The sequence below is a fragment of the Schistocerca americana genome, chromosome 8 (assembly GCF_021461395.2).
Source record: "Schistocerca americana isolate TAMUIC-IGC-003095 chromosome 8, iqSchAmer2.1, whole genome shotgun sequence".
In the NCBI taxonomy this organism is placed as follows: Eukaryota; Metazoa; Arthropoda; class Insecta; order Orthoptera; family Acrididae; genus Schistocerca; species Schistocerca americana.
In genome coordinates this window covers 158656512-158672510 of record NC_060126.1, presented here as the reverse complement: position 1 = coordinate 158672510, position 15999 = coordinate 158656512, and the positions used below count along the sequence as shown (strand labels likewise).

The 15999-nt window shown below is 41.8% G+C and overlaps 1 protein-coding gene across 2 annotated transcripts in view; it reads right to left on the bottom strand.

The window, feature by feature from the left end:
- LOC124545218 (fatty acid synthase-like) overlaps positions 1-15999 on the bottom strand; it is a 435708-nt gene that overhangs the window by 136573 nt on the left and 283136 nt on the right. The gene's annotated exons all lie outside the window — the stretch shown is intronic.

Here is a 15999-nt window from a genome sequence, read left to right as displayed (position 1 = left end):
TTAGTATATAGGCTATTGTTGCTATTAGGTTACCACTCCCAAAGGCACTTTAAAACTACTGACAGTTCCTCTTCCCTGACCCCTCATCTCATCCAAGAGGAGATCCATGTGCCCCTTCTGTCTGTGTCAAGTGCTTTTGAATGATTTAACTGAGATAGAACTTGGTAATCAGTTCATTATTTACCTAAGTAGATATGCAAAAGCAACTAAAATCCACTTCCACACTAGTCGGCACCCCTGCCCACGTCATTAATCTGTGAGGCTGATTCAGACCAGTATCAGTACACCTTCCCATGTCCTGGAGCAGTCACTTTAGTGACTCAGTCTTAGTGACAGGAGGGCAACTGGTAACTTCACTCAGAACACTACCAATAGTTGCCACAATGTCATGAAATACATATTAGCTGAGTTGTTAATGGAGGAAGTGCATCACAAAGGCACAAAAGACATGTAAACTTTTGTAGTGTAAGATAAAAATGTGAAACAACTATGAATTAGTGAATTAATGATCAGATCAAACATTTCCAATCCAACTATAAAACAGTAAAACAAGGTGTACCTCAGGGCTCTGTATTGGGCCCTTTCCTTTTCCTGGTCTGCATTAATGATTTAGAGGCACCTCTGTACTCCCAATTATTAAGTTATCCAGATGATACCTCACTTTTGTTCTTTTGCAAACAAACTAATGGTAATGATATTGATAATATAAGTGGCATCAAAAAAGTAGACACTGACAAATGTAAAATTTTGGTGATATAACTAGATGAAAATCTTAGATGGGTAGACCATATCAATTTTGTATGCAATAAAATCAGCAGTTCACTGCACTTAATTAGCAAACTATCAAAATTAGTCTCTGAACAAACATTGAAAACTGCTTATTATGGGACAATATTTGCATATGTTAATTGTGGAATAGAGATATGGGGTAGTGCTGCTGATAGACACATGAACAAAATCATAACACTGCAGAAAAGAACAATCAGGACCATGCATCAACTAGAATACAGAGATTCATGTAGGGAAACCTTTGTACAACATAAATATCGAACATTATATTCCTTGTATCTGTTCAAATTAATAACATTCATTGTGGACCATAAAAATAATGAAACTAAGTGCTCTGATGTGCATACCCTTAATACAAGGCAAAAAGATTGATTCTTCAGAAACAGAACTAAACTAAAGACAACATATCATAGTCCTTGGATTAATGGTCAGATACGGTTTAACAAACTGCCAAGTGCTATAAGATGCCACAGAAGTAAAGTATTCAAAAGGGAATTAAAATCATTTCTTAACTCTCAAATGTTTATGCTCACTGAATGAATACTGATATTAAAATGTAGCTATACTTAAATGTAGGCCTAACTCTTCTATCTATACTATGTACTATTCTGAGGTGATTGTAATATATATTATTTTTGTAAAAACATGCTGTAAATTCAAATTCCTATACTATGTAACAACTGCATGTTGCATTATGAACTACTGTACCATATATTGCCAAGTGTATCACCCGTAAGTGGCTTCTTGTAGATGTGAATTGCAAATTCCTACTGTTTGTACAAAAATTGTATAAAAATGCTATGATGTTTGCAAAAGGAAAGGGCAACACTTGACTTTCATTCCTACTGGAAATCAGAAAGGCACATGGGAATCCTTGTCTCATATCATCTAATACTAGTAATAACATGACCTCAAAACCATAGTTACTATGTCCTTGCAGTCCATCAATACACACACGTCACAAGAAGCACCATAGCTTTCACCATACTGGGGCTCTGATGCACTTTCAATTCTCGCAGCAACCCATAATGACGCATTCATTGGATTGGTGTTTCAGTTTTGGCTTGTACGATGTGGCCCATGTCTCATCCAGTGTTATGATATGGCGTAAGAAAGCCTCTCCTTCATGCTCATAGTGCTCCAAGTGCATCTGAGTGGCATTGTAATGCATCCATTTCTGCATTTCCGTCAAGTAATGCGGAACTCATCATGATGCAATTTTTCTCATGCCCAAGTGTTCCTTCAGGATGCGAAGCACAATCATATGTGCTAATCCGGTTTCATGGGAGAGCTCACGAGTCGTATGGCACCGATCACTGTCCACTAAGGTGGCAGCAGCGTGCACTTCTTCTTCAGAGACGCTAGGATGACCTGCCCAATGCATGTCTGCCACAGTTTGCTGACCTTCGTTGAAGGCTTTTACCCAATGTGCCACCATTCTGTACGGCAATGCTGATTCCTGCATGAATCTTGAAGACCCTGATGACACTGTCATGCTGTACAACCTCTGGTACATTCAGTCTTGATCCAACTCCATTGTTCCTGTTTCACAAACGTAGTGACACCATTCCGTTAGACCGCTTGCTCACTAGTGACTGGGTTCCCCTTGATTGTATGCACACCAGTGACATGGGACGGGTGAGTCCATTTGCTCGGAGATAAGGTAGGTATGTCAACAACATGTGCTATCAGCGACAATAGTTGATTCTATTGCATAGTGTCTACACAGCAGTGTTGCCACTATTTAAGTTCCAACCTACGTATTATTGATAATTATTTCTTTCCTTCAGCATAGATCTTCTTTGCTTTTTTAAATTAATGTTGTAGCTGTATATTGACTTTGTGTTCTTTAATGTTCATACTCCCTTGTTCTCTTATAATATTGGCTGTTTATTCTCCTCATTCCATTTGAATTGTTTATACTGCATGTACATTTTATTTAGCTACTGCTCCCCTCCCAATCCAACTTAAGTGAATAATTTCCAGTATTTAGTCAGTTATTGAACTTTTAATTACTTCTTGTACACGTCTTTTTGCATCTATTTCACCAGCCTTGGTTATTTTCTTCATTTACTGGAGCATCATCAACACTTTTAACTATCCCTTTTGTCACTAGAATCTATAATTGATCTCATCCTTTGTTTATTTTTAATTTCTTAGATTAGTGTCCCATTCTCCTTAATCTTGTGGACTTTATTTAACTTTCTGTCAGAGCCAGGTTTCTTCATTGACTAAACAAGGTAAACTGTAGGAAATAATTTGCACTCCAGTACCTACTACTGATACCCATTCAAATAGCCATGCACATTAAGGATTTGATCTTAGGTACAGGAAGCTAATTGGAGGCTTCACTCTGGTTGCTACTGTCAGTAGCCGAAATGTTGTGAAGCCAATGCTTGGCAATGGGGAGACTCAATTGATGCACTTTGGTTTTTGCTTTCTGCTTGTAGCATAGTTGCGTCCATAGATTTGTTCTTAAGGGACTTGGATCTTCCACCGTGAGTGAAACTAAGCTGTTTGAATGTCCAGAAAGGCAAATACTACAACAAAACTTGAGGCAACATGCCCCTAAGGGACATACAGGGAAGCTGAACATGGTGCACCTCTTCTAGGAAGCCAAATACTTAACATTGCAGGGTCATTTCTGCAGCAAAAATTTCAGTTATGAGAAGAACCTGAGACACCATCAACAAGGTCTCATGATGAGGATGTTGGTGGAAACATATCACTGAGCTGCTGCCTGTATAATGACAAAGAGCCTATAGAAAAAAGTTTGTCAGAACATTTAGCACTGGCATGTGAAATATGGCTTAGGTATGAAGAACTGAATTTCATTTCCTTTGATGATTTTTAGTTTTGGAAGCATGGAAAAGAGGAGTCAACACATTCAGTGTATGTCAAGAACAGTTGGTCTAAAGTTGCTGCTGACAGTTCCATAAGACATTATTATTTATGTCAATGTTCAAGCTATTTTACCTCTAAAGTTAAAGGTGCCAGGCATTTAAAGCTGCAAAGCACCAATAAAATCTCAGGAATGTGTCCAACAAGGATGAAAGTGCATCAAGCTTAAGGTGGGACATGTGAAATTTATCTCATCGCATGTTGAACATAAAAGTGGTATTAGTTACTTTGCATCTATCAGAAAGAGAGTATAGATACACATATCACAAATAACATTCAGTAACAAGTTTTTCTGGACAAAATTCAGAGTCAGTCTATGATTCAAAACTGGAAGGAATGAATACACCTGTTAATAAAACAAGATTTGTACAACATTGAACACAGTTATAATCTGTGCTCTACCTCCATCACACACCAGAATGATGAGACCAACGCCACCTTTGTGGACAGTGATCGGTGCCATACGACTCGTGAGCTCTCCCATGAAACCGGATTAGCACATACGATTGTGCTTCGCATCCTGAAGGAACACCTGGGCACGAGAAAAATTGCATCATGATGAGTTCCGCATTACTTGACGGAAATGCAGAAATGGATGCATTACAATGCCACTCAAATGCACTTGGAGCACTATGAGCACGAAGGAGAGGCTTTCTTATGCCATATCATAACACTGGATGAGACATGGGCCACATCGTACAAGCCAAAACTGAAACACCAATCCTATGAATGCGTCGTTATGGGTTGCTGCGACAATTGAAAGTGCATCAGTGCCCCAGTATGGTGAAAGTTATGGTGCTTCTTGTGAACGACTGTGATGGTGTTATCCTAACGCATTATGTTCTTCCATGGCAGACCATCAATGCACAGTATTACTGTTCGTGTTTGGAGCACCACTTGCGACCAACTTTGCAAAATAAATGGCAACACTTTCTGCAGAACCCACCCATCATTTTGCATGACAATATGTGGGCGCATGCAGCGCAAGCTCTGTGCTGTCAATGGGACTGGGAAATACTGTACCATCCACCATACTCCCCGGACTTAAGTCCTTGTAACTTTGATTTGATTCTGAAGATAAAGGAACCACTTTGTGGCATTCACTTCAGAACTGTTCCAGAGATTTGACAGGCAGTGGACCGCTCCATTCACACCATCAACCATCAACAGAACAGGCTCTGCCAATGGTATACTATGCCTTCCACATCACTACACAATACTGGTGACTACTTTGAAGGGCAGTAACAGGTGCAGACATGTAACTCTTTTGTATTGGTTGTGAATAAATAGTTGCCACTATTTAAGTTCCAACTCTCGTGTATACCTCAGTTTCCTAAAATTGATATAACATTTAATAGCAAGGTTATTCAGTCTGGCATCAAGAATAAATAAAGCTGGAAACAACTCCAGATAATTCTAATAAAACCTTTTTCGCATAAGCCTACTTACAAATCGAAACAACTAGATAAATGTGACAAGTATCACAATGATGACTCTAGTAATATCCCTGTGTATCACTCATATAGGTATCATAAGGGTAAAATAATAACAATTATTGAATGCACAAAGGCATTCAAACAATCATTGTTCCTGTGCTCCATGTGTCAAAGGAACAGGAAGAAATCCTAATAACTGAAGGGGTCAGAGAGATGTAGTCACAAGCCACACTTTTCTCAAAATTAAGATATTCGTACTATCACATTATTAATGATGCCCTTCTCATCTTTCATTGAAGAAGTTCCATCTTTCTCCAACAGGTGGAAGGTGATGACATAGTGTAGTTCTGTACTCTGCCACCTGGTGTCTTTTACAGAAGAAACATAGTCACAAGCCACATCTGAAGGTGATTTGCATATTCTAGGCATATATGGCAGCAACAGTAGTGTAAATGAGGATTCTGATCCTTTTGACAGTGATGGTGATGAGTCTTGGTGTCTATCAAGCTCAGAAGATGTTTCGGTAAGTATACCAAAATATTTTTTACTGGTGATCAGAGTTCAGTGGCTTATGACTTTGTTTCTTGTAGCATTTTTCTCACTGTTGATTGTCATATGTTGTGTTAATGAGAAACCTTTATAGCCTAATTTTAATGACCACTGTTTGTGGTAGTAATATAGTTTTCATGGCTACAAACTTGTAAGAATATTTTTATCATCAATGCCATTTCAGTGGCATACAATGATTTGTGTGGCTTGTGACTATATCTCACAGACACCCTGAGACTATTTTTCTATTCATATTACAGCTTGAAGTAAGTAGAACAAAAGAAGTATAACCCCAGAAATAAAGCTCTTCAAGAAAAAGAAAGCATAATATTGATCAGTGGAATAAAATTAAGGCCAAACATTGATGTAAAGTGGGTCAGCAGTACATGTCTTCTAAAACCAATTGTCACAAATTTACTTTACCTTGTTCTGCTTCACATTTCTTTCTTTCGCAGCTATCCAAAAAGACTAAGAAGCAAATTACACCTCGAGCTGTGCCATTTTCAGACAATGTCAAAGTAAATGGCATGGAAGTCATGATTTGCAAGCAAGCTTTGCTCAGGGTTCATGGCTTACAGAACCACACAAGAAGAATGAAGTTGGGTCACGCAGTTCCAAAATAAGTTGGAAGAGGTTTGTATATTATATTTTACTATAAGGTATCCATTCTAACCAAATAAAATAATGTTGAAGTATAACAATAACACGAAGTAATGTATCAACTCATGTGCTCTTTTCTTTCAGGCAAACAAGGCAATTATCCACATAAATTTCAAGATGAAGCTGTGCAAGGTGTCAGAGACCAAAACATAACAGTCAGAGTCCAAAACATAACAGTCACTATAGCAGACAGCAGAATCCCAACAAAGTATAATTTGGATGTGATCTCACAATTTCATCCCTATTTTGGACAAATACTCTGAATACTGCAAGAAAAAAGGTGTTCCTACTGTATAACCAAGCAAATTCAGGGCAATTTTTGTGTCTTAATTTAACATAAGCTCCAAACTACCAAAAAGCGACACCTGTTCAACATCAGATGCCTTTTTAACAGCAACAAGTAACCCAGAATTGTGTGCCAAAAGAATTACACAAAGGAAAACACAACATGAGTTACGGCTAAGAAAGGCTGATAGCAGGCAAAATACGATCGTGTCTTTAACTTCTCTAGCTAAAGAGAATGTGAAAGAGCATCTCATAATAGCAATGGACATGCAACAAACACTTCCACGTCAAAACTAACAGTTGGCCCAGTATTCTACAAGAGAAAAAGATGGACGTATAACTATGGTATCCATGATTGTGGGTCAATTAAGGGATACATGTTTCTGTGGAGTGAGAAGGACAGAGGAAGGGGTTCATATGAAGTTGGGAGCTGTTTATTAAAATACTTGGAGATAACTAACACTAAAGCCAAAAATCTCCACATAATCACAGATAACTGTAAGGGCCAGGCAAAGAATTGGTCTCTGATTGCCCTGGAAAGGACTCTCATTGCCACCAGAAGATTTGAATCTGTGCAGCATTATTTCCCCGTGGTAGCTCATACTAGACTTCCTTGTGATCATGATTTTGGTTGCAATGAAATTCATGCGAGAAACGGACGTCCAATAGTATACTTGAAACATGAATGGGCAGAAGTAGTCAAATCTGCTAGTCCAAAATATTTCATTGTGACGAAAATGCACAGACAAGACTTCAGAAGCCAATAAAATACAGAAAGCCACTACAAATTAATCAGAAAAAGATTGATGATGTACTGTCTCTTATGGCATACATACCTGCAGCATATCAAAGCTTTTTTCGATCATGTGCTGGAAATAATGTGAACGATGATGATGTAGAAGAACTTCCTTGGTTTCACATTTACAGTGTAAAATAAAGTATTAGACTGGCTTATCTCTTATGTATGAGTGTATGTGAAACAGAAAAAATTGTTAAAAGTTACTAATGGTTATATAACTTACAAAATAAAATCTTAAGAACATATTTTGTGTTCTAAATTATTTTCAGGGAGACACAGTCACAAGCCTCTCCCCAGGGTCCATCTCTCTACTTAACCCTACCACTCCCAACACTCCCACCCACTCCCCACACTCCCACCTTCTACATGCTTCCTAAAGTCCATAAACCTAACCACCCAGGACACCCCATTGTGGCCAGTTACTGTGCCCCCACTGAGAGAATCTCTGCTCTCATAGACCAACAGCTTCAACCTATTTCCCAGAACCTATCCTCCTATATAAAAGATACCAAACATTTCCTCGACTGACTCTTCACAGTTCCTGTCCCTTTACCACACAGTGACCTGGTCATCACTATTGAAGTCGCCTCCCTGTACACTAACATTCCTTATGCCCATTGCCTTACTGCTGTCGAACATTACCTTTGCAGATGCCCTACGGATTCCAAACCAACAACCTCCTACCTAGTCTCCATGACCAACTATATCCTCATCCACAATTACTTCTCCTTTGAAGGCATTATCTACAGACAAATCTGCAGTATGGCTATGGGCAAGTGTATGGCACCATCCTATCCTAACCTATTCATGGGCCATCTAGAGGAATACTTCCTAAAAACCCAGAATCGTAAACCCCTCCCCTGGTTCAGATTCACTGATGACATCTTTGCTATCTGGATTGAAGGTGAGGACACCTTATTCACATTCCTCCAGAACCTCAACAACTTCTCCCCCATTTGCTTCACCTGGTCCTACTCAACCCAATAAGCCACCTTCCTAGATGTTAACCTTCACCTCAGAGATGGCTACATCAGTCCATATCAAACCTACTAACCACCAGCAATACCCCCACTTCGACAGCTTCCACCCATTTCATACCAAGAAGTCCCTTCCATACAGCCTAGCCACCTGTGGTCATCGCATCTGCAGTGACGGGCAGTATCTCTCAAAATATACCGAGGGTCTCACTCAAGCCTTCATTGACTGTAATTATCCTCCCATCCTTGTACAAAAACAAATCTCCTGTGCCTTATCTTTCCAGTCTGCCAGCACCTCCCAAAGTCCCACAGTCTGGCCACAGAGGAGCATTCCCCTCATAACTCAGCACCATCTGGGACTGGAGCAACTGAATTACGTTCTCTGCCAGGGTATCGATTACCTCTCGTCATGCCCTGAAATGAGAAATGTCCTGCCCACTATGCTTCCCACCCCTCCTACTGTGGTATTCCGCTGTCCACCGAACCTACACAATATACTCGTCCAGCCTTACACAACCCCCAATCCCATACCTCATGGCTCATACCCCTGTAATAGACCTAGATGCAAGACCTGTCCCATACATCCTCCTACCACCACATACTACAGTCCAGTCACTAACATCACGTATCCCATCAAAGGCAGGGCTACCTGTGAAACCAGTCACGTGATTTACAAGCTAAGCTGCAACCTCTGTGGTGCTGCATTCCATGTAGGCATGACAATCAACAACCTGTCTGTCTGCATGAACGGCCAATGACAAACTGTGGCCAAGAAACAAGTGGACCACCCTGTTGCTGAACACATTGCCAAACATGATATCCCTCATCTTAATGACTGCTCCACAGCCTGTGCCATATGGATCCTTCCCACCAACACCAGCTTTTCTGAATTGCGCAGGTGGGAACTTTCCCTGCAATACATCCTATGTTCCCGTAGTCCTCCTGCCCTCAACCTTCATTAGTCACTGTCCTCACCCATCCAGCCCCCTCCCTGTTCCCATTCCAGCACTACACAGCTGTCATTTCACTGGCACACGCAGTCTTTTAAATTTCTTTTATTTCTCTCCTTTCCACTACTTACCCCCTCCCCCTTCTGCACCTTCTCTCCTACCCTCCGTCTAAACTGCAACACTTGACTGTCCGCCACTCCCGCCATACTATCCGTCCCCCCCCCCCCCCCCCCAAGCCTCCTCCTTACCCCCACCCAGTTGCCAGTCCCATCATGCCTGATGGTGATGTTTGCAGTGTGGTTATTTCTCTCCTTTCCACTACTTACCCCCTCCCCCTTCTGCACCTTCTCTCCTACCCTCCGTCTAAACTGCAACACTTGACTGTCCGCCACTCCCGCCATACTATCCGTCCCCCTTCCCACCCCAGCCTCCTCCTTACCCCCACCCAGTTGCCAGTCCCATCATGCCTGATGGTGCTGTTTGCAGTGTGGTTATTTCTCTCCTTTCCACTACTTACCCCCTCCCCCTTCTGCACCTTCTCTCCTACCCTCCGTCTAAACTGCAACACTTGACTGTCCGCCACTCCCGCCATACTATCCGTCCCCCTCCCCACCCCAGCCTCCTCCTTACCCCCACCCAGTTGCCAGTCCCATCATGCCTGATGGTGCTGTTTGCAGTGTGGTTATTTCTCTCCTTTCCACTACTTACCCCCTCCCCCTTCTGCACCTTCTCTCCTACCCTCCGTCTAAACTGCAACACTTGACTGTCCGCCACTCCCGCCATACTATCCATCCCCCTCCCCACCCCAGCCTCCTCCTTACCCCCACCCAGTTGCCAGTCCCATCATGCCTGATGGTGCTGTTTGCAGTGTGGTTATTTCTCTCCTTTCCACTACTTACCCCCTCCCCCTTCTCCACCTTCTCTCCTACCCTCCGTCTAAACTGCAACACTTGACTGTCCGCCACTCCCGCCATACTATCCGTCGCCCTCCCCCCCCCCCCCCCAGCCTCCTCCTTACCCCCACCCAGTTGACAGTCCCATCATGCCTGATGGTGCTGTTTGCAGTGTGGTTATTTCTCTCCTTTCCGCTACTTACCCCCTCCCCCTTCTGCACCTTCTCTCCTACCCTCCGTCTAAACTGCAACACTTGACTGTCCGCCACTCCCGCCATACTATCCATCCCCCTCCCCACCCCAGCCTCCTCCTTACCCCCACCCAGTTGCCAGTCCCATCATGCCTGATGGTGCTGTTTGCAGTGTGGTCTCAGCTCTCTGAGACTGCAGATGTGTGTGCAAGTTGCATTTATGTGAGTATGTGTGTGTGCGTGTGTATGTGTGTCTACTGCTGACAAAGGCCTTAATGGCCAAATGCTTTAATTGTGTGAATGTTTTTATTGTGCCTCCTGACTCAGAATCTCCGCTGTGTCATGAGTGGCAACTTTCCTTTTCTGGTATTGTTGCATTCCATCCTGGATTTTCCATGGTTTGATTTTTGCCTGACGGCTCTTCTTCAATCCTAACCCTGTGGTGTTTTCCTTTGTAACTACATTCTTTTGCATCTGCTGTACTCAATGTCATTCCTTCTTTCTTTTCTTTCCTGTGTTTCTAGTTGTTGGCTTACGACCCACACTACACGATCTACTTATGAGCCCCACTGTATCAACCGTCTCGGCGGCCTGCAACAGACGGCCTCAAGACCACGCTGATTGTTAGTGCAGCATCTTAGGTCCCACATTACTCCCGCCAATATAATGAAGCCTATACCTTCAAACTGATCACGCTCCCTATGTCAATTCCTAGATTTTTGCGTGTTACTTCCTGTACTTTCCCGGTGCCAATGATCTTACATCTCTAACTACGAACCTCTCCCCACCCCCAACACTTTCCCCATTCTATGTCTGTTCGCACCCACTACATCCACCTCTTCCAGTCACATCTGCCGTCTCCTTACACTTATCCGCCCTTAAACCTGCTATCCACAGTAATATATATATATTTATTATTGATTAGTTATTTTCTAATTTGACCCTTGTGACTTCTCGCAAATTTTAGTGAGTTTTCGACTTCCACTATCGTCGGCTTCCTCAGATTTCATCTCATCCCCCCCCCCCCCCCCCTCTTGTGCATCCATTTTGTCCTTTTCGTACTGTTCACTCATATTTGGGTGTATTTTTTATTCTTGCATAATGTTTCGGACGTAATACTACTTTCTTATGTAATTTTTCACATTTTTTGCACCACCATGGATTCATGCTCCTTCCATCTGCATCAATACAGAAAAGTTTCCTTATTCCTAGCCAGATCCCAGTCACACATACTGTTCCTGCGTTGTTGCTTGGCTCATGAAATCCCCCCCTAATGGCCTTACCATCACAAATTACCCATCTCTGGTTGCCACCCCTCCTTCCACAATGACCTCCACCTGTTCAGATTCTGCCAATCCTTAGACCTCACCAACATAGTCCTGCAAAACCATATAAACCAAGCCCAATACTCCTTGCAGTACCTTCTCTCCATCGGCAGATTTCTCCTGCTATACAATCCCAAATTCCTGGAACCCATAACACACAATGAAACCCTTGCCCTGCAGGAACTTGAGCAACATGCGCAATGCCACCTCAAAAAGCTCTGCATCCTACTCACTTCCTACTCCCACCTCGGAGTACCACTATCCACCACTTCTACAACCACCTCCAAACCTCCCCCATGCCTACTCATAGCTGACAAACCCTGTCTCACAGACCTACTACATTTACCCCACCCTCGAAAACTGCCTCCACCACCACACAGAACCCAGAACCTAAACAGATCCGCAACACAGTTATGAACCTTTCCTCCAGAAGCCTTAGTCACACAGAAATATCAGTCCTTTCCAAAGGCCTCACCTTTTGCCCCACTCCCAAATTCAACCATGCAGGACTAGTTAAAGACCTTCTCTCCTTCTTCTGGTCCCTACAGTGGAAACACTTTTTCGCTACCAACCCGACCAATCAGACTCAACTAATGACCAATATTGAACCCTGCCTAACTCAGTTCACTCCTCTATCCAACCGTGATCCACCGCCACTGCCTCCAAACCACCCCATGCTAACTTCCCAGAATTTCTTAACCTCGAACCTTTCCTCAACATCATTTCCCAAATCCCTCAACATGCAAACTAACCTTACATCCGCAGAAAGAACCGCAGTCCACCATCTAAAAACTGATCCCAACCTTATAATCCTACCTACTGACAAAGGCTCCTCCACCATTGTTTTGAACCGCAAGGATTACGTGCCATGCCACAGTGATCCCATTCCAGTAATCCAGCAGGATCTCCAGTCACTACTCAAATACTTAGGCCCATCCCAGAACCTCTCCTCAGAGTCCATCTCTCTACTTACCCCAACCACTCCCCGCACTCACACCTTCTACATGCTTCCTAAAGTCCATAAACCCAACCACCCAGGACGCCTCATTGTGGCCGGTTACTGGTGCTGCTGTTTGCAGTGTGGTCTCAGCTCTCTGAGACTGCAGATGTGTGTGCAAGTTGCATTTATGTGAGTATGTGTGTGTGCGTGTGTGTATGTGTGTCTACTGCTGACAAAGGCCTTAATGGCCAAAAGCTTTAATTGTGTGAATCTTTTTGTTGTGCCTGTCGGCATTTCCACTGTGTGGTGAGTGGCAACTTTCCTTCTCTGGTATTGTTGCATTCCATCCTGGATATTCCATTGTTAGATATGTTATTTTAGTGAAAGAATTCCAAATTTCTTAGGTTATGTTTCCCAGCAACTTGTTAAAGACATTTGTGCCACAGTACCAAACCAAACTACAAACAGAAAACATGAAGATCACAAGGAAAATATTTTCGTACCTTCAATTATGGCTGCGCAAATTGCAGTGTTTTTGAGACAGTGCCCAAGAATCATTATGGAGTAAATGTGCTATGAAGTCAATCTAAGAAATTGAAGGTATGTGATGAGGCCTTTGCAAGATTTCTGGTTATCTGTTTTAAGCAATATTCTGATGCAATGACTGGCCAGTAATTGCATTCACCAAGTAAGATTCTAGTGTAGCCAATAACACATTTAAGTGTGGAAACACTAATCATAGCTTCCAACACTATTAGTTCCTTCCTTAAGGAGGAAAGAAGGATAGGCTGAGGAATACTAGGAAGGAATACCAGGTCATTCAAAACCACACTTGGCTTGTGTTTTCCATACTGTGGAAGGATGTGACATTTATCAGCCAGAGCTGACCTAGACTTTGGGCTATGTTACAGCCTAGTCTGTCACCACAACAAAGGTTTCAGTGTGGGAAGGAGCGGGGGCTATATCACACTCTGGTCAAAAGTATACCTGGTGTCTCTCCTTTCCATTTCTTTATCAGCTACTAAATAACACTGAAAGCTGACTAACACTAGAGCCACAGGTGGCATATGTATCTGCCAACATCTCTTTTCCTGACAAAGTATCACAACATCTAAAAGACGTGTTTTGGAGAGGTCTTTAATGCAGTGTACATTGGCTTTCTGAATTCACGATGTTTCATGTGTATTCAGTTTGTTCAACCCACAGTGGTTATGTGTTTGCAAGATGACATGTGATGTTTTCATGTTATCACATGTTTTGTGCTATGATTGGCTGACAGAAGCAAACTGAGCAGCTGCTGTGTTGATTTAACCATCTGAAAAGCTAATATAGCATATTTGTTGGTTTTTGTATTTACACTTGTATTTGTTTTGCTAAAGGCTGAAAATGTGGAGTGTAAAAACATGTTACCACCCATTTTTAAGTACTTAATTTAGTACATAAATAGGTAGCTACAGTGAAGGAGTTGCTTCTTATCACCTATTAATGCATGTTTTGTTACCTTAATTCATTTTTTATAAATGAAATCTCCCCTTCTGCACTTAAAAACAGTCTATGGACTTTTCACTTAAATCTGGTCAAATCACTAGCACTTTTCCAAGGAAATACATTGCAAGCACATGAAGTCTGTCCTTACACAAAGTATTTTCTTTAAATGTTTTCACTCTTAACACAGAGAAGCAGTGTTTTACCTGTCTCTTCCTCATCAGGAAGGTCACTATTATCGGCAGTATTTTAACACTTCCAGGTAAAGCATTTGCCAAACCCACCAGGGTAGCCGAGAGCGCTAATGCGCTGCTTGCTGGATTTGGATAGGCGTGCCAGACCCGGATTGAATCCACCCGTCGGATTAATGATGAGGGCTGGTGTGCCAGCCAGCCTGGATGTGGTTTTAGGCGGTTTTCCACATCCCGCTAGGTGAATACTGGGCTGGTCCCCACTTTTCGCCTCAGTTACACGCGTCGCAGACATTTGAAACATGTCCGCACTATTTTACGATTTACACTAGACGCAAATAGTTGGGGTACACTGATTCCCTCCTGGGGAGTATGGGGTGGTAGCAGGAAGGGCATCCGGCCATCCCTAACACTAACATTGCCAAATCCGTTGTAATGATGCCAACCCTGCGATCGCTGTGGGACTATGGCATAAGCAAAAGAAATAAAGAAAAAAAGAAAGAAAAGCATTTGCCAAGTTGTCTCATAAAGAAAGTTCAGTAAGTTCACAGCACCTAATATTTTCCTGAAGTCCTTTCATTTGTACAACACATTGAGTGTGTAATATACGTGTGAAGACCATAAGTTAAACAAATTAACAGCTACTCTCAGTTCTTTCGCTGGGAAAAGAATTTGATGTTTCAAACGTGGTGACGGTTCAAGTAGCTGTGCAACTAATGAGTGATCATTAAAACTGAATCGTTCACTTATGTGGCCATGGACATCTTGTACACACACATTTCTTGATTCAGTGAAATGTCGTCATTTTGCAGTTGGTTCTTCCTGCTCCAGTGATGATCAATGCCAATTGAGGCATTAAAAGGACATTTTTTGTGCACTTATTTCCTCTGTTCATTTGTGAAACACTCTCTAGGTGATGGCAATTATGTCAGCATATCCCAGTGCATCCTAGCGAGAAATTTATAAATTTATTTCTATCACAGATAGAGTTGTCAATTCTAGAAACAGTAATCTATCTAAAACAGCTCTGGCATTTCAAGATGCAATCTTAAGACTAGGTACCACATGTTTGAAAACATCACTTGAATCAACAGTTCCAAAAAGATTGACTGTTATTGTTTAAATCCGTGGGAAATATTTAAAATGAGTCTTGATTATTTCAGTTCTGTTATATATTACTGATAAATGTATTTAAATATATATATTGGACCACTTCTACCTCAGATCCTTTAACTACGAGCATCTACTCAGACTTCTGGATGAGAGGGACCAACCTTTTAAGAGGACAAGGCAGAGTAAAGATGAAGGAGGATGTATCAGAGAGAGTAGAAGGTCAATATTTGCTTTCTATTGTCCAACCACATTAACTTCCACACAAAGCAATCAAAGTAAATATAGTTATTCAACAAACACGAGCAATAAGAATATTGTTTAATTGTACCATAAGGTAAATATATTTGGGGAAAGCCAAGGAATTACCAATACACTACCTCTGACCACAGTATCTCATAATTACTGCCGCACCTTTTTATTTAACAATATTCCAGACAATTTTGTTTAATTCTATTTCTTAGAAGTATTTTATGTTTTGTGTATGATGCATGTGTTTTGTTTCCAGACTTTTTAAA